This window comes from Tyto alba, unplaced genomic scaffold, assembly GCF_018691265.1.
Source record: "Tyto alba isolate M040663 unplaced genomic scaffold, T.alba_DEE_v4.0 Super-Scaffold_48, whole genome shotgun sequence".
In the NCBI taxonomy this organism is placed as follows: Eukaryota; Metazoa; Chordata; class Aves; order Strigiformes; family Tytonidae; genus Tyto; species Tyto alba.
In genome coordinates this window covers 24,185,435-24,204,565 of record NW_024881324.1, presented here as the reverse complement: position 1 = coordinate 24,204,565, position 19,131 = coordinate 24,185,435, and the positions used below count along the sequence as shown (strand labels likewise).

Genomic DNA, 19,131 nt, shown 5'->3' with positions numbered 1-19,131 from the left:
TTGCTGGTGGAACTTGGGTAAATTCCCCTGTCCGGCTGGACAGCTTAAAACCTGCAGAAGGAGCTGCTGGTATCCGCACCCTGCGCTCCCAGCAGGATTGTTTAAAGCGGTATCAGTGGGAACAGTTCCAGGTTAGTCTCTGCAGCACAAAAGACCTACTGTGAGCCAGATCTGTGTCCAAGATGTATTCACATTATGCAAGTATTTCCTGTTCAAGATGACTATTAATCAAACCAGACAACTCTTTTACAGCAAAAGCTTTCTATAAAATTCATATTTAGGACCTGGTGTAAAGTTACTCCATAAAAACAGTTGTTGATGATTTTAAAAAAAATTTTTTTTTTTAAAAAAAAAAAAAAGAAAAAGGAATTTTGGGGAGTAAAAAGACTGCTTCTGGAAAGTAGAATGGCATTTAGCTCTTGTATGATCTCATCTTTACGCTTTTCATGATTAATACTTCATGTTTCTACCAAAAGATGACTGTATTTATTTAACCTTGAAAGAAGATTCTACGAGAAGGGGAATTTGTGCTTTTATTTCAGAGGTGCCTTGCTGAGAATGTAACGCATCTTGCATCATGAAAGATAAGCTCCTTTATTACAACTTGACAAGTGCCGTGAGGTCCCATTATAAGATCTCTGCTAATCGTATTTGGACATGGAAACTGTATTAGGGTGTGTCAGTGTCTTATAAAGAGCAAAATGTACTTTCAGCCTGCAAGTGACTGTGCTTTCCTCTTTCTGCACTGAAATATTGAATTTCAGTGAATAAAAGTCACCTAGGTAATGGGTAGCTTCTATATGGAGAGCAAAACAACCACTGAACTTAAAGGCATGAGTTTTCCCTGTCACATAACTAAGAATCCCCTAATTTAGAAAATGCATTTCACTTCTGAAATATCTTCTCATGGGGCTTTGTTGAACAAAACAACTGCCACTTTCCTGGAAGGCTTTTTCCGTGCTGTGTTTCTGTTATGTACGCCAGGGCCTGGTGGTTATGCAATGACTCTGCCCACCGAGCAGCTTTCCTTGCACCCGCCAGCCCTGTGCTCCCTTCTGTTCACACAGTTCTGCAGCACTTGTTTTAAAAATAGCTCTCCTTTTTTTTTTTTTTTTTTTTTTTTTTTTCCCAAGATGAAGCTCAACTACTCTAGATCTGTCCATCCTCCTCTCTCAGGAGGACTTCTATGGAGTTTCACACTTGAAAATATGATGGGTTTCCCCTGCTCAGGGCATCTCATATTAAAGCACAGTTTAAATAGTTACTGACAGTGAGGTGTGTGGCTGAGGAAAGGGGGAGCTGCGTCACCTTTCTGTTTCCCTTCCCTACTGCTGCTGTGGCTTTCCAGACAACTAAGCTTTCTTTTTCATTAAGTAGATGATTTCAAAGGCTCAATCTGGGTGTTGCCTTGTGTAGCAGAGGGCGCGTGATGCAAATTCTGGAGGAAGGAAGAACAGCAGTCCTCCGGGTAAATAGCCAGTTGGCTGCAGGCCGCAGGCCTGTTCAGGTCTTAAAGTCTTGTTGGACTTACAGGAATGACAGACCTGATATGTAGGATCATTTTTTTTGAAACTGTTAAAGGAAATCCATCTATGCTTGCTACTTGACAACTGACTGGGAAGCACAGTCAGATAGCCAAGTGTACTCACTTGCAGACCTCAAGTGTGTTTTATGTTGGCAGTATTAATTCCAAATAGAACAATGTTGCAAAGATATATTTTATTCTTTTGGAAGTTATAGTTTAATCCATTCTTTAGGGATATCATGGTCTTTTAAAACCCTCAGCAGGTTGTTTTTACTTTCCATTTCATCTGAACGGACTGCAAAGGACCAGTCAAGTGTTCAAACCTTACCTTGCCCTAAGGCACAGTGACAGTGAGGGACTTATTAACTGATGTGTACTATGATTTTTTAATTATTTTTGAAAGAAAAACCAGCCCAATTCATTTATAATGAATTTTATAGAGGTATAAAAGCAAAAACCTATCTGTTCCACCAAACAATTCCCTTGACCTGCTTTCATTTGAACTGGAGCAAGGCTTGATCTCTTCCTCCCACTCCTCCACCCATCCAATGGTTATAGCAGAGATTTCCTCTCATTAGGTGAACTTCAGACGGAGCCCACCCTCAAATAAAAATCCAAACATTTTGCTTTGTTTTGGGCAAAGGAGGCAGGGAGGCATTTAGAAGATGGGAGAAAGACAAATAGCCTTTCTAAACAAACAAAGGATAATTGCTCTCATAAATGTGGGGCCTCATAATTTAAGAGCAATAGTTTATATACTTGGTTAGCCTTATAAACAGAGAGGGGAGACGAGGGCCAGAGTTGTGTTCGATAAAAGGTCCAACTCAGCATGGTCTTTGATTGTTAAGTTGCGTATTTTGTGAGCCTCCGCCAAGTTTACTTGCTAGCAGTGCCGTGCTGTGTGTGCTGGTCGGGGCACAGAGGAGCAAGCTCAAGAGTTTCTCTGCAGAGGGTTGTAGGAATTGGAGGGTTCTGTGGCTGAGAGAATTCAGAGGCACAGACAAACTGTCTTGTGGATGAAAATCTCTGTTGTGGCGTGCAACACGATATTTTGGGTTTTGCAGGTGGAAGGCTCATATACAAAGCATAAATCTAGTATGTGTTCATAGTACAGTATATAGAAAACTAAGATGTGTCATGTATTGGCCAGATGGTAGAAATCAGTGCTAAAAGCTTTAATTTCACCCTCACCACAAGCCCCTAGCAGTAGGTAACTTCATACGTTAGGGGAAGTTGGTTAATTTACCTGATTTCTCTTTTGATTTTGTTTTGGTTTAGGTTTGTTTTGTTTTTGTTTTTTTTTTTTTTTTTAAGTGAAATCAAGTCTTTCTTCATAAGATTTCAAAACAATTAATGAGTGAATGTTAAACAGTCTTCCTCTTGAACAGACTTTGTCGTGATTATTGATTTACTAGCAGTATTCTCACAACATGTATCAGCTTGGGTATGTTCTGTCATACAGGTAAACAAAACTTGAACTGAAAACCGAAACTATTTCAAATAATGAACTTTAGGGTTGCCAGATTTTTCAGAGTTGCCTCCAAGACGCTGGTGATTCTGAACTGCATAGTACAGTGGTGTGTCCAGAGTCCTGTATTTTAAGTCTGCTAACATCTTTAACTTGAGGTAATTGAGAAGTTTGTGTTATATTATGCATTAGCATCTTTCCCAAGCACCTGCAATCTGCTTGCTCTTGTTTTTTCTTTTTTTTTTTTTTTTTTTTTTCTTTAAACTAGAACACTTTGTATCTGCATAATCAGATTTTGTAAGATGCAACTACTGCCTGTGATGGTTGACAAGTTACACCTGGCTCCGGCTCCGTGGTTTTCACTAATTGTACATGGAAACAACAAATTTCATTTCAGCAGCTGTATCTGAATGCTCAGAGTAGTAGAGGGACCTTGGGACAGAGAAAGGGGCATGATGGGGTGAACACAACTGTTAGCTGTGTTGCTTACTGTGGTTTCCAATTATTCATATTCTGCATCATCTTAATGGGACACAGGTTGGTGGCACCATGTGGTCCTGCCAACCGATAATATTCCCGTGAGGAAAGAAATCTTTCTGCAGCTCAGTGAACCTCACTTGTCTTTAAAGCTCTTGTACCAGAAACTGCAATTGCAAGGAAACAGACCTCTTCTGTGACTAGGCTGACCTTGCCACCCGAGAGCTGCTTCTCAGGCCGCTAAATGATTATTGGTGACTAATTAGGTGTGAGAGAAGTGAGCTGCCAATGCTGTGGTGGGGAATGCAAGGGGCAGTTATTACTGCGGCACGCTCACAGGTGACGGATGTAATTTAGGTGCCTGTCACCTGCTTGAGAGCAGGGGTGTCTCAAGGGGCACTGGGGCTCCTTCGTTCCTGCAGCATTAGCAGGAACAGGTAAGGGCCAGCCGCGGAGGTGGGTGCTGGAGCTGGGGGGTGCTGAGGCGAGGGTGCTGACGGGGAGCATCAAGCCGAGCGGCTGAGATGTCCTATTTGGCTGTCGGAAGAAGACAGGCAGCTTACTTTAAGTGGTGAACCTGTCAGATGCAGAAGCGTCGGGTCTGTTGCTTAGGTTTCTCAACCACCCTGACTCATAAAACATGCCTAGATGTCAAAGCATGTGCTGGGGAAAGTCTTAATAATTACAGTTGATGCAGTATTTCTTTTGGATACAGCCTTTTGAAAGAAGCGGAATATGAATTTACATCGAGGTTGCCAAGATGTCCAACAGCATCTGAATTCCTCATAGGTTAGTGCAATAGTTATAATGGCTTATTTTTAAATATACAATTAAGTATATAATGAATTTCCTAATCTAGTTTATATTGGTTAAAACATAAGAACAAACGTCTGGCTTCATCCTCTGGCTCCACTCGTCATTATCTGTATGACGTTTTTGACATCATATGGTGCAGTGGAGTTATGGGTTTTAGCAGAGGGCACGCAAGAGGGAAATGATTGAAACGGCAGCACTTTTACACCGATATACTGAAGCCAGCTCAGTGCACATGGTCTCTTCTGAAACCACTGTGCTTCCCATAATTCGGGAGCGTGTCCTGTTTCTGCAGCACGCCTCCCTCGGCTCCAGCTGTACCCAGCTCTGGGCCGTGCTCTGCATTTCCCACCTTTGGGACACGTTCCTGCATCCCCGGGCTGTTTGTGCATCGTCCTGCTGGCTGCGCTGGAGCCCACCTGAGCACCAGATACAACCCAAAATCATTCTTGGGGTTTATTGTGACTGTGCTCGTGCCACTCTGCTGAAAGGGGAGATGTGTTTAATAAGGGGCAATTCAATTAAAACATGGGTAGGAGCCTGGAAAAGACTGTAGTGTAGTTGTGTCTCTCATGGTTGGTACAGCTCCAAGTAGCATTACTCCCAGGAAAGCGAGAAGGGCCATTGCCTGGCTGAGTTACAAGGATGCACTAGACACACACTGGAACCTCTTTTCCTTGTGGTGTAAACTTACAGTTACAATATTTCAGTAGCTTGGGTTCTCTTAAAGTTTTACAGTTCGTATCTATCTGTTTTCTGAGCAGCGTTATCACAGAGTGTCTCAGTTTTAAACGTAGCAGATAGAACCTGCGTAAGCAGCCCTTATTGTAAAAGTATGTCAAATACTTGTCAGAAAAATATTCTGTGGCTTAACTAATTAATTTTTAATTAGTTTTAACATAACAAGCTAAATTTAACTTAAAAATTCAGTCATTACTAGTGTGCCTCTGGTTCTATTTTTATATAGATATATATATATAAAATTTTGCAAAGAAACTCATCTATTGTAGCATGCCAATTCTTGATCTTAAATATTTTAAAGCAAAAAATAAAAAAAGAGAGAAAGTTAATAGGGCAAAATCCTGTTCTTTTAATTGTGTGATTAGAATATCTTCATAAGGAATTCGACACCCCTCCCTAGAAAAATGTTTTAAATAATTTATCTAATTATCTTTAATTTAGTTTCTTAATATACACCTTTAATTAGGTGTGTATTATGAAGTTTTCCCTAGCACAAACTTTTATAAATGAAAGTCATAGCACTTCTGTGGTTTCCAGTACTTTCCATACTTAATAAGAAAATTCAGAGCTGCTCTTTAATTTCTGGCCATCTGTAATTATAGTAATCTGCCTTCAGATATAGCCAAATACAGCTATGTATGGAAATAACACACATCTCTGTATGGAGAGATAATTAGATTATGCCAAGGTCGTGATTCCCTGCTGGAGAACCAGAGTCCGAGTCAGCTGCAGGCCTTGCCAAGGCAGAACACGATCCCCCAGTGCAGGTGTTCAGCATCTCCCTGTTGCTCCACTTACGCGGCGCTACCGGTGCTCCACAAACCCACAGCGAGGTCTAGGTTGCTTTTGGAGTTTGTCCACGTTTTTTTCTAAGTAATGGCTTGTTGCAGCTGGTTAAACAACACTCTTTAATCCCTAGCTTTATTTTGAAACCCTTGTCAACACCTGCTATGAATCAGTTTTCTCATCTTTAAGAATAAAACAGAAACAAACAGCAGTAAGTGGTGAATCACAGCCACGTGCTGCAGTGGAGTACTATTCGGTCCACATAGTTTAAACCAAAATTAGGATCAAAGCGGTTTCATAATGACATGAAATTAATCAGTAGTCAGTGAACTGCACATTTGGGATTGGTACCAGCAACGTCACACACAAATCACAACACAGAACGCTGAATAAATGTTAATAAACACGTATAGATAAACAACTTGAACTCATCCTCAGAAGTTCCAGTCTCTCTTTCACAGGTACACACGTTCTACCAGCACGTGTGGGTTACAGTCCCCCACTGCCCCATCTGTGGCTGTGCCCATGTCCTACAGGAAATGTGGGTGCTCTCAAGTGGTGGGGCCCCGTGCTGCCCCTTGTAGCTGGTGAGGCAGCACCCACGAGCTCACACGCACCCCATGAGGTGTGGGTCTCTGCCTGCAGAAACCTGCCCAAAAGCAGGCACCTCGTGGCCTCTGAGAAGCTGGTCTATGTGGCTGATGATTTTCTTCCTCTTTGAGCTTACTGGGTGGAGGGTGACGATTTTCTTCCCTTTTAACACGATCAGTTTTGGGAAGCATTCTCTGGTTTTATGCATTTTTTTTTTCACACATGGTTCACTCGCATCCCTATCCTAAAAGGTGGTGTTACCCAGGCCATTTGCCAAGGTTGCCATCATCACGTGTTCCTAGATCTCATTTTGATATCAGCAGGAGTGTCATACTGCACGACCAGGGCGTAGAAGCAAACCCTCCATCTATACCTTTTTGTATAGCAAGGCTGCCAAATGCAGCTCAAGTGTGATGAGGTTGCTTTTTTCTTGACGTTTTGGGGGTTTTATGTAAACAAAAATCTAGATTCCCTTCAGGGATCAAATAGCTGTTCACAGAAAGGCTGGTGAGCTTGCTGCAATGTACTGCAGGCAGATGAGGCTTTGCTGTGTTACAAGAATGTGAGCAATTTGCCAAAGGAGTGGGGTGTACCAGATGTAGTTTCAGCTAAACCAGTTTATTCTGCATGAATTGTTCCCCAGATATGGCTGCACTTGCATGAAACTCATTATACTCAGTAAAGAAGACCCAGTCGCATCACTAGTGAATGCTGTAGATATAAAAAGTAATGAAGAGATGTGACCAACTGGCTGGGGTGTGCTGGAACCGTGGCTCAGTTCCAAAGCAGGCATCCCACCTTTGTTTCGGAGGAAGGAAAAGCTGATGTCCATGCCTTGTGATCAGCCTTTATGGGTGGAGGCACTGCGTGCCTCTCTGAAGCCTTTTCTTATTGTGTGGTTTTCAAACAGCTTCTGGCTGTTTTATAACAGAGCAGATCAGTTGGGAATATAGGCTTCTCCCCTTCCAGAGTTTATGAAATAGAAATTTCTACGCCAACAGAAGCGCCTTGGGAATCAAATCTCACTTCAGCAAAGTATGTGTTTGTTACCTCATTTCAGTAAACTCAAAGCCTTATAAGGTGTTTTGCTTAAAAAGGTAGAATGGTCAAGGCGAGTTTTTCTTCAATAAGTGGTAATGTTTCATGTGAACTGTGTAGTCTGTCCATCAACCTTGTGCTCTGCTAAAGCAGACCCTGGGAACAGGCACCTTTCTGTAAAATACGAGCTAGGTTTTATGCAGGTAAATCACAGGCAGAATTCAAATACTGCAAAAGCCACGTGTGGAGGGGCTTAGTGGACAGACAGATCATTGATAGCTTGTTTTGCATCTCCAGGTTGATGTACAGGCATCCCATTTCAGCAGGTAGTGAACAAAAGACCCGTTTCATGTGGTACGGAGATGCTGCTAGAGAGAATTTAACTCCTGAGATTCAAATGGAAGGACTTCAGTGCTCTAGTACTACAGAGTCCTTTGTGAGACACAAAATACCACATGTGCTCCTGTCATTGAAAATGTCCTGCTTCAGAAGGAGCAATGCATTTGTCACCTCTGTTTTCTTCCGAGTTCCAGGTCAAAACAGTGAATCCAAAGTGAACAAGAGGGAAGCCTTGTGATGCAGACACCTATTCCCACAAACTACAGGATGATCAGGAATTAGCAACAGATTTCAATGTCTTACGAACTGCATAAGATATTAAATAGTGAAAACTTCAACATTTTGTACTAGTTCTTGAATCACACTCAGGGCTACAAAAGTATTTTCGTGAATTGTGCGTAATACCAGTATCACCACTGCTTTACACATGGCTCGTGTTCTGTAAATGGAACTAAAATGCAGGAACAAGTAAATGTCATTATAACTGTGTTATAGTAGCTTAGTGGCCCAGTGTTTGCAATCTCATCTCACTTCTTAATTCAGCATTTCTCATGCTGACACTACTGCAGTGTCATGTCACTATACATGTCACATACAATAAATAGTCATGAATTCAGCATGACTGGAGTGTAGCTCAGTGTAATGAAATGAGGGGAATACTTTCCAGGCAATTACTGATGTTAGAAAAGTCTCTGCCACAAAAAGAGAGAATGAAGCAACCTGGCAGTGTTTCAGCTTTAGCGTGAGGCGAGGGGAGTTCTGATGCTGACTGTTCTGAACTTACAGTAGCCACTGGTACTCTGCACATCCCAGGAAGTACTCAGCATCCAGATACTGAGCATCAGTCTCTTCACTTGTAAATCCAGTGAGCTGGAAAATGTGAAGTCACCGAGGGTTTCAAAAACTTTTCCTAATATAAATTCTTTTTACCTCCTCATTAGAAGTTTTAAGATGTGACTTTGTGATCTCTCTTTATTGGCTGTACTCCATGTTTCCAAATTATACTGAAAAATGCTAGAAATACATTTTTATTAATTTATTTTTCAACTTAGCCTTTAGCTTGAAGTCCTGTGCAATTAAGGAGAAGATGAAGTCATTACTATAATTTGTCCACCTGAAACCTCAGTTCCTAGTGGAACTGTAGCACAGTGTTAAATGACTTTTCTAGAACCCAAGGCTCATTACATGTACTTTAATTTACATCAGACATGCTGTAAACACAACCTTGTCATTGCTTTGTTGCTTAAATATAATAGCAGTACAACAATAGGACACCGCTTTTCTCTCTCTGCAGCTTGAGTGTAACTTTCACCTGTGCCTTGTGTCAATCAGTCTAACTTCTGAAGTTGGTTTTAGAAGGAAAAATGTCAGTTGAACTGAATGTAGTCTGAGTGTGAATTCACTAGGACTTCAGTGACAGTTTCGTAGCTGAAGGAGTCCTTGTCCACAAGTTTGACATAGTGCGTTCTACCAAGAAATCTGTAGTCTCAACTCTGCAGAGAAGGAGAATACATGCTACATTTTAGGCACTGAGGAGGAAGACTAGCAATGGAGTGTGCTGCTCAGGAGTCCCAGAACTGAGGCTGGTCTTTCAAACTGGAGTTAGAAGTTACAAGGATCTTCGGCGTACTCATTGTATTATAGGTAAAAAAAGAAAGCATCTTGAGGAATTTTCACTGAAGTGCAACAGTCTTATCAGCCCACGTGAGTACAGTTTAATATGCTTCTGTGGATCGCATACATTGCAGTGAACTTCATCCTTTTTTTCTCCCAAAATGGGGAATGGTCTGCATATTGTGAATCAGGAGTACAAAATCTGTAGAAGTGTGTACCGAAACAACCTTGAAAAAGTTGTAGCCCCGGGCATTGCTTCTCAGCACAAAGTGTGTATCTGTGCCAAGCTGACAGAAAAGAGTGGCACAGCTTCGTTGATGAAAATAAGCATTGATTATTCACGGTTATTATGTCCTTCATTTTTCATGCACCCTGACAAATCCTTTCAGTAAGAGTTTTACCTCTCTGTTTTAGGAAGGTAAGGATGGCTGACAAATCAGGGCTCGCGGATGATAAAGGCTGGGAAAATTCTTGAGTTATTTTGTCTAAAGAGCACCTTAAAGTAGAATTTTCTTCAGAGATGAATTCCTCTATTATGTTTTGTTTTGTTTAGTTTTATCTCACTGCTTCCTAGGAAGCTCTAGATGTCAATCCCAACTCACCCTGTCAGCAGCCTGTGCCTTGACCTAATTGTGTACTGTGTGATAATTTTTAACCCTCAACTACAATGTTTTCTCATAGTCTCAAACTTTGCTACTGCTCCTTCTTAGGTACAAGTACAGTAACCTTTTCATCACCCCTGTCTTCTGTCTACATACATTGGAGGTAATGGTACAAATTAGCACATCTTTTTTGATCTTCAGCTACACAGGTCAAGATTACTTAACCTCTTCAGTCAGAGTTTCTGAATTAACACGTTTATTTTGACATATTCATGAGGGCTTGATTTGCTTTAATTGGGCATAGTTTGCTCTACTATGCAAGGCCTCAAAGAGGTGAGGCTTGATGAGTTCAGCTGAATTGGTAATCACAGAATAGCTGAGTTTAGAAGGGACCTCTGGAGATTGTCCGTCCTCTGGCTCAAACCAGGGCCAAATATAACATGTTTCCCAGGACAATCTCTTCAAGGATGGACACTCCACACCTCTCTGGGCAACCTGATCCCATACTTGACCACTCTTACCATGAAAAACTTTGCTTAAATAGGAATTTCCTGTATTTCAATTTGAACCTACCATCTCTTATCCATTCACTGCACACCACTGAGAAGAAGCTGACTCCATCTTCTTTACACCCTCCCTTCATGTATACACATCGATAAGATCCCCCTGAGTCTTCTCTTCTCCAGGGTAACCAATCCTAACTCTCTCAGCCTCTTTTCATTTGTCAGATATTCCAGCCCCTTGATCATCTCTGTGGCATTTCTCTCCAGTATGTCCATGTCTCTCTCATACTGGGGAGCCCAGAACTGGACCCAGCACTCCAGGTGTGGCCTCAGCAGTACTGACAACATTCCTCCTAATGCTGTCTAGGATGCTCTTGGCCTTCTTTACAGTTAGGACACATTGCTGGTTCATGTTCAGCTTGGTGTCCACAAGGACCTTTTCTGTCAAGCTGCTTTCCAACTCATTGGCTCCCAGGCTGTGCTGGGACATAGGGTTATTACTCTCCAGGTTCAGGACTTTCCATTTTGCTTTACGTTCAGGTAAACCTGGTGCTATCTGTCATATGTGATGAGGGTACTACTGGAAGTTTTGAGGTAGACTACTTTTTGAGTTAATTCTGGCTAAAAAGTGCCCATCCTTCCTACAGGTACCAAAAGCCAGTGCTGAGCTTCAGGGAATTCTCTGGAGTGGGGGCAAACACCACAGAACAAGTATCGCTTAAACCAGTTCTCACTAATGGCTGTGATATCAGTTGATAATATTTGCCTGCTGGAGCTTTAACATTTAACAATTAGGGTGATTATTTATCATCTCAATCACAAAAGGTGTTTTTGAACAGGAGGATCAGGCACCAGCTGAGGTGAAACTTGAGTTGGTGTAATGAAAAAAACAAACTCTGCAAGATGGAAGATCAGATTTGAAGATGCCTGAAACCATAGTGCAAATATTCATACAGTGCCTGTTTGAAAGTGGGACTTAAACTTCATGTGCTCTTTGCAGGAAGTGTATTAGAGTTATTTCATAGAATCACAGAGTGGTTGAGGCTGGTAAGGATCTCTGGAGATGATCTGGTCCAAACCTCTTGCTCAAGGAGGGCCACCTAGAGTCTGTTGACTGGGACCATGTCCAGGCAGTTTTTGAATATTTCCAAGGTCGGAGACTCCACAGCCTCTCTGGGCAACCTGTGCCACTGCTCAGTCACCCTCATAGTAAGAAGTGTTTTCTGATGATGTTCAGAGGGAACCTCCTGTGTTTCAATTTGTGCCCACTGCCTCTGGTCCTGTTACTGGGTACCACTGAGAAGAGCCTGGATCTGCCTCCTGTACACCCTCCAGTCAGGTATTTATACGTATTGATGAGATCACCCTAACAGGTTCACTCTTTTCTTTGGGTTTGTAAAGAAAAGGGCCTTTTTCTTTTGTCAAGATGCCAGATGTTTCTTGATTCCAAATGCTGCTGCTGCTGTCCTGTCTTTAATTCTACTCCTTAAGATATCACCATAAGATGGTGTTACTGAGGATAAATGTGAAATTGCAGATAGAATTAGAAATCAGTGATGGTGTTTAATATAATTAGCTTAGGTTAATATGAAAAATAAGATGCTGAAGGATTTATATAATACCAGAGTTCTTGCTTTGAATAATAATTCTTTCAGCAATTGTGTAGATGTAAACATCACATTTTCTTTTTCCACATATTGATTTTGATTTAATGACATCAAAACGACATTAAAACAATTGGTGAATAATTTTGTTTATCTCATTTCAGTAAATTTAAATCATAATGAACTTAGTAGGAATGATTACAGTCAGTTAATACTTTATGCACAATGAGGCAATTATTTATCATGGCTTTCCGTAGACTGGGAAGTTACTGAAGTTGCCATAAATACAGAGTGCTGAATTCTTGATTTACTTGCATGGATGTACATCTGATACTCCTCAAATGTCAGAGTACCATATGCTAGTGCGTATAAATAACAATCTGCAAGTTACACATCACAAGTCACAGACACAGCAAGCGGGACCTCAGACAGCAGGGCTGGGTTTCGGAGGATGGCTAATGCACTGCTTTTGCAGTTGTAAGTGCCATCTGTTTCGACACAGCCTGGGACTGCTTCACACCAGTGGTCAGGAATCCACGTAACTTAGTGCACTTGGGACCAAGCCAGTTACGTTTTCTAGTAGGAGAAAACTGCCAGTGGCCGTGTCTCTTTCCCAGATTAGCTCTCGAATTTCCCATAGACAAAATTTTAATCCTCGTGGTTCTGAATAAGAACTATGTGCTTGCTCAGTGAATTGTTGTATGAATATTGTGTGTGTTTGTAGCAGAAGAGGGGACTTCTGACTGTCACTCCAGGGCTCTTATAGCATGAAATATTTATTATAAAAAATCCTTGGTTCATGTATCTTCGTTGGGGAGGTGTTGGATAAGTTAGATTGCGCTGGTGTGTTGGGGTTCTGCTTTGGAGACCTACGTTTATTTTCTTTAATGCCCTCCAGAAGGTTCCTCTCACCCAGGTCCCAAAGGCAAATCGTTGGGGAACTGGCTTTGGCTAGGTCTTTGCTGAATTTACTCCTTTGTCTGTAAACATAGTGGTAACACTGTGGATTTGTAAGAAACATAAAACTGTGGACTAAATGAAGTTTTCTACTATTCCTTCAAAAATCTCTGGAGACCAGCTTTTCTTTCTCAGTTTGGCCACGTGTCAGAAGGGAGGAGGGACGCAATCCTAGAAACAAGGTATTTGCCCGCAAAATGAGAGCATGCTTGCCAGGATGCTAGAAGGTGCTTTTGGAGGAATCTCATTCCTAGGAAAGAAAATAAACTTCGGAAACAGAAGTGTAAATGGATCTGAGGTGATCAGGAGCAGGTGTTGCAGGTCGGCCTTCAGTTATGCTTTGCACAATTCTGCTGGTTTTCTGTAATCCATGTCCACCCCACAGACCCAAGCGAGGCTCTTGATGAAGTCCCTCCTGTTCTGCAAAAGTGTTAGTCTGGGTGTAAACACTTCTGCTGATTCGTAAAGCCCGATCAACTCTTATCTCCTCAGTGTAATTCTCCTACAGGATTGAAAAGAGTTCACTGAGTTCACCCTGGAGTGAGCAATGACATGGTGACTAACTGAGCAGTTTTTGCAGAGGAGGGTTGTGTTCTCCTTTCCATTGGCAGCATTATTTGCTGATTTATTATAACTCCCTTACTGATAATTTAGCTAGTAGTGGGATACATCATCTGCTTTGACGTATGACTTCTTAGCCGGGACACCAGGTGGGCACTTGGAGGAATCTCACAGGACAGTCCAGAAGGAGCTGGGCTGAATCAAATTGAGTAGGGATTGGCTTTACCTTCTCATTTGGTTTTGTGTGTTTGTTTTTATTTTTAATCTAGAGAACTCTTCTTGTGCTGTGCACAGCTCTGTCCCATAATTTGGAGGGTTATCTCTTTCCAGATTACCATCAGAGCCTATGTTTACAAAGCCTGAGTTTATTTTAGGAAGGATATTTGCACTATTATAAATTACATTGATTTAATAAACCTTTAGCATCTAAACTTGAGTGTTAAGAGAGCAGCACAACTTTGTGGCTTTAAATCTCTTGCTACAGTTCCTTCTCTTTAGCCTAATACTTACCATTTATTTCTTCAGTTTTGGAGGTCAAATCCTGAATCCTCTTTTAATTTGAAAGTCAATAATTTCTGAGAGTTGTGCACTTTTAAAATGTCAGTATTTGATTATGAAAAACAATGTTCTTTTACACAAATAATTCTCTTTTGGTGAATGTGCTGGAAACAGTCATTCTTGGGGGAATTATTTGCTGTAGAATTTGTCACCAGCTGGATGCAAGTCATCTTGATTACACAACAAAGTGGTTATATTGTCAGCTTTCCCCAGAGACAAGCATTATTTTCCATTTAGAGCAACACACATCTACCAGAACTACATTTCAGGGTTCTGCAGGTCCTCTTGGTTTTGATCCACATGAACAACTAGGGATTTTAAAAATGTTTCCCTCCCATAAATTTATGTCTAGCAGATTATCTTGATGTTCAATAACAGTGCAAACTGATACATCTTTTATTGCAAATTCTTCCGTTTTTGAGAGGTGAAATAGTGGAACAGCTACACATGACTGGAGCAGATGATGATTTCTGCATTTTGAAGTTGGGAGCCATTAGGTATTTGTTCTTGTTTTCCATATAAATTGCAAAGATACATTTGCATCAATACAAACTTCATGTCAGCATATCATTCAAAGACAGAGTAAGATCCGTTTGCCCCAGCTCAGTGTCACTCTAAGCGACTGGTTCTGACCACGTACATACAGCTTGGGAGCCAGTGTTGAGCAATGTGCACTCATTTTACCTACACTTACACAAAGTGGGTTTTAAATGAAAAACGAAGATCACTGCATAAAGAAGTGGAACACAGAAATGCAAAAGTTGCCTAGTCAGGCAGAAAAGTGTTTTACCTGACAAAACTTTGACCTTGGAGTATGTCAGAGTAACTCAGATAAGGAGAAGAATTTAGTTGCAAGCCTGTTTCACTGAAGCAAGTTGGTCTCTGGATGGATTGGGGAGGGTTTTTTTATTTGCCAGGATGGCATTCCTGGGTTAATCAAGACTTTCTATCAGCTTATCAGGTGGGGAGAGAGGATGGCAGGCTTTAGTATGACTTTGAAATTAAGCTAACTTGCTATCTTTTTCTTGTCTTATTTGTCTTAAACCTTTATATAGATGTGTATAGGAGTAAATGCTTATTTCCATTTTAACCACAATTGACTTGCAGATTTCAAAGCAATGCATTGAACAGCAAAGAACTGGATCCCCATAGGTGTGGTAATTCTGAAAATAGGGGACAATTAAATGCAACGTGTCCAGTCCACAGGTAATCCAGTCCTGAGAACCCAGCAGGGCACAGGATGCCTCTCTTCTAGGTGGTACAGGTTAGGCTGGGAAGTGGCAACTCAGGCTTTGGAGGAGGTGGACAGGGGGTTCTTCACTGACCAGTGGGTTCGTCTACATTAGCATTTTTGTTCAGGTCCAAAGCTCACTTTTGAAATGACTCTCCCCTTAGTCCCTACATTTAGTTACTACCACAAAGTATATGAACCCAGTTACTCTCACGCGAAACTAAGCAAAAAATATGTTCTGGCATGACACGTAAAACACCAAAGGCAACTCCTACTGAGCATTCAGGTTAGGGGATGACATTAGACATTGTCCAAAAACTAACAGGCACTTCCCAGGCCTGTGGATGTTGAGTTCTCAGCAGTAACAGGTTTGCTCCACAGAGTTCCTCTTTCTGGGCTGCACCCCTTGCTATTGTAGGTAGATATAAACTAGCTCAGCTGGAGGAGCTCCCTGGCATACTACAAGGAATTGGGAGAGGATCTGACCTGAAGGGCTTCAAGAAGAGCTTGTACTTAAACGTGTATGGAATTCATTTTGGGGTAAGATAATTACTGAACATGGAAAAAATGCACCATCCCATCTACCTCTATGTAATTTCCCAGCAATGATGCACTGACAAACCCTTTTCTCAGAACTGAGGTGCTAGTATCATCAGTGGTACCGAAGGCAAAATTAAGATGTTTTGACTTCATAATGTAATAGGTGGATTACTATTTTATATTTTTTTTCCTCAGTCTTCATATTTTTATCTCTGTTCAAAAATATGGGGATAAAATTAATTCTTGCCACGTGGCAGGGGACAAAGTCAGTAGGGGGGAAATTAGTTCCAGATTTTCACAAATACATTGTAAGGAAAAATTATTTGCTTAATAAAACTGTAATGATTACTTCACTTGCAGTGCTGTTCGACTTTAAGCATCTAGTGTGAATACGCCAAGAATGCAAGATCGGGTCTCCAAATATATGCGGAGGAGTTTATGGACTAAAGGAAACCGGAGCTCGACATCACAGGGAAGTTACACCAGTATAATCCAAGGTGTAAAATGTCACACAGAAACTACTGTGAAATGGCTTCAGATTTAAGTAAACATATCCTTCTTCCACATGGTCTTGTAACAATGCCTCTAGTCTTGTACAATGGGTACAGTTTCTTATTACATTCTATGGGAGATTTTTAAAAACTATAAAAGGTTATTTTAAGTCCTGTTGAACCATTCCTTCCAGGACCATGTGGATGTGATTACTTCATGAGCTCCAAGGCAGCTCATTCTTACACTGAAAAACTGAGCTTTGTCGCAGGTCATTGCTCTCAAAAAGAGAGTTGCATGACCTACAAGATCTCACAGGATAAGAAATAAGTTTTCATCTTTGCCAAAGTTTTTTTGTTCCTTTGACCTTACTTTTTAATACAATTTTCTGTGTTGGTAAGAATAAATTGTCTGGTGAGAGGCAAACGGTAGCTGTAACCTATCTCAGGTTTATTTAGACGTTTGCGTGTCTGTGTTGGAAAAAAGCCAGTGAAATTCAGACTAAATGAAATCATCATAAAGTGGCCACTGAAGGGGAATAGTTTATTGCATAGTTATCACTGAGTATTTGTCAGCTGTGATGATATTTCAAGAAGAACCCTTCAGGGATCTGCCTTGCTATACCTTATGGTATTTGTTAATCGGTTGCAAGATTTTCCATCCCTCTCCAGAAGCCATCTGTTTGAATTGAATTGAGGCACAAGACTACCAATATACAGAGGGATGGGTTAGAACTTATGACACTGGACCTGCAGTATATTTGGAAAACTGAAAATTAGCACAATTTGAGAAGGTTACTCGAATACTCAGAATGCTCTTGAAAAAGTGGAAGATTAAGGAGAGAGAAAACATAACACACTCTAAGGAGACGGGTATGGGGAAGATGAATAGATTATATAAACATGGATGAAGAAAATAAATGGCCAGGCAGCTGTATGGCACATGGAAATCCAGGCAATACATTGAATCACATACTGAACGCATCATCCTTCTGAGACTGTTGAAATCTGGAAGGCTGGCAATGTGATTTCCATGAAATATAGGTACTAAGGACTCTGCTTCAGCTGCTGCTGGAGAGGTGTGGTGCTGTGCAGTGCTCGGTTTGAAGCACTGTGTTTTAAGAGAATACACACAGATCGGAGAACATTTAAAGGAAAAGTTAGGAGAAACTGTGAATATTAGTAATGTGACTAGGACGAAAGGACTGCAGTTTGAGCAAACGCGTGTGAGAAATCCTTGCAGAAACAGCGGAGACCTCTTGTTCTTCACAATCACTGAGAGGGGCAAGAAACAGTTTCTTGTATGAGTTGGGTAGGAGGAAAAACTTAGAAACTTGATACAGTGACAACACTGGAACAGGCACCTAGTGGGCTGAGTAATAGCTGTCCCTGGAAATTAAGAACAGGGCAGACATGCACACTGGAGATGGTTTAAGTGTACTTGGTGTACTTGGAGAGAAACGAGAGAGCTCATCCAGCTCCACTTCTCATTCGGTACATTCTTGATTACAAAAAGGTTTCAGAGTCACGTAGGCATCTCCACAGGGCAACCCTTTCCCTCTGGCATACTTGACCGCTGCAGCCCCATGCAAATTCACACAATGTCTTTTGTTCCAGCTGCCTCTTCTCTGTCGCGGGCTCTCCATGCCTGTTGGAGCTGGGAGGAGCCCAGGTCAATGGGGTAACCTAGCCCGAAACGCCTGAGGGTGTTTGCAATGTGAAAGATGCTCTTTTGCAGGTATCACTTCTTCTGGTATCACTCATCCATGCCCAGGGCCTTAGAAAGCAAATGGCCCTGTTGTGACCTGCTCCCCTGGCCAACTCCTTTTCCTGATCTCCTCTAAGGGCACAGGGCCATATCTGACATCTGTCTGTCAAATTCATAAGTCTCTCCTTGAATCAGCCCCCAGTGTTCCCCCTGTAGAAGCCCGTCAGCTGCTTCTGTCCCCCTTTGCACCACAGACTGTAGCTGCTACAACCATTAAGCACCCACTTTCCCCAGTCTCTGTAAAAGGAGTACTTCCTTGACATGCACAAAGTTGATATTATTGGGGTAAAAATGCGAAGTCTATACCCACATTGCACTTAGTAAAATATGTAATATCTACACAATGCTGTTATTGAAGAGATGCTAAGTAAATGACATTTCTGTACTATGCATAAATGCTTCTTGCACACATTATTTTTCCTCTAAAATTTTGACAAAAATGCCAATTGCTTTTTATTTTTCTCAGCTCTACTGACTTTTCAGAGCCTGGACATAGTTTGGTTTAATTCTTGCCTTAGTTTTGCTAAAAACCTCGGTGGTGGTTGCAGATCAGCACGAAGGATCCTTTTTAGTTGCCAGATAAGAATCTGAAGTTTGATTGACATTTACCAAAAATTTTCATTTAAATTTTCTTATCTTGAGGAACTTGGAATAGGATTCACTTTAAAAAAGGCTTACCCGCAATACCATAGTGGAAGGTGCGGTTCAATGGAGTCATGTTTGAAGCATGGAAAATGGTCCAATCTTAAAAAGTCCATGCTGGGGTCTGGACATCAAGTGTCCCATGGTACCATGCAATGCTGGACTAACAAAAATGCAACTTTGTTTTCTCTCTCTGGTTCTGAAATCAGAGACTGCGTATTGTTGTCAATGCCAGAAAGAACAGAGACTAGATAGTGGTTTAAATCATATATATTTAAAGGCTCT

General features: G+C 41.3%; 1 protein-coding gene across 3 annotated transcripts in view; it reads left to right on the top strand.

The window, feature by feature from the left end:
- Positions 1–19,131, top strand: part of FBXL7 (F-box and leucine rich repeat protein 7) — a 193,625-nt gene that overhangs the window by 161,743 nt on the left and 12,751 nt on the right. Inside the window, exon 2 of one of the 3 annotated variants that reach the window (XM_032992000.2) lies at positions 4,186–4,259. The exons of the other annotated variants lie outside the window; for them this stretch is intronic. The gene's annotated coding sequence lies outside the window, so the exon portion shown is untranslated. The remainder of the gene's footprint in view (positions 1–4,185; positions 4,260–19,131) is intronic. 3 annotated transcript variants of the gene reach the window in all.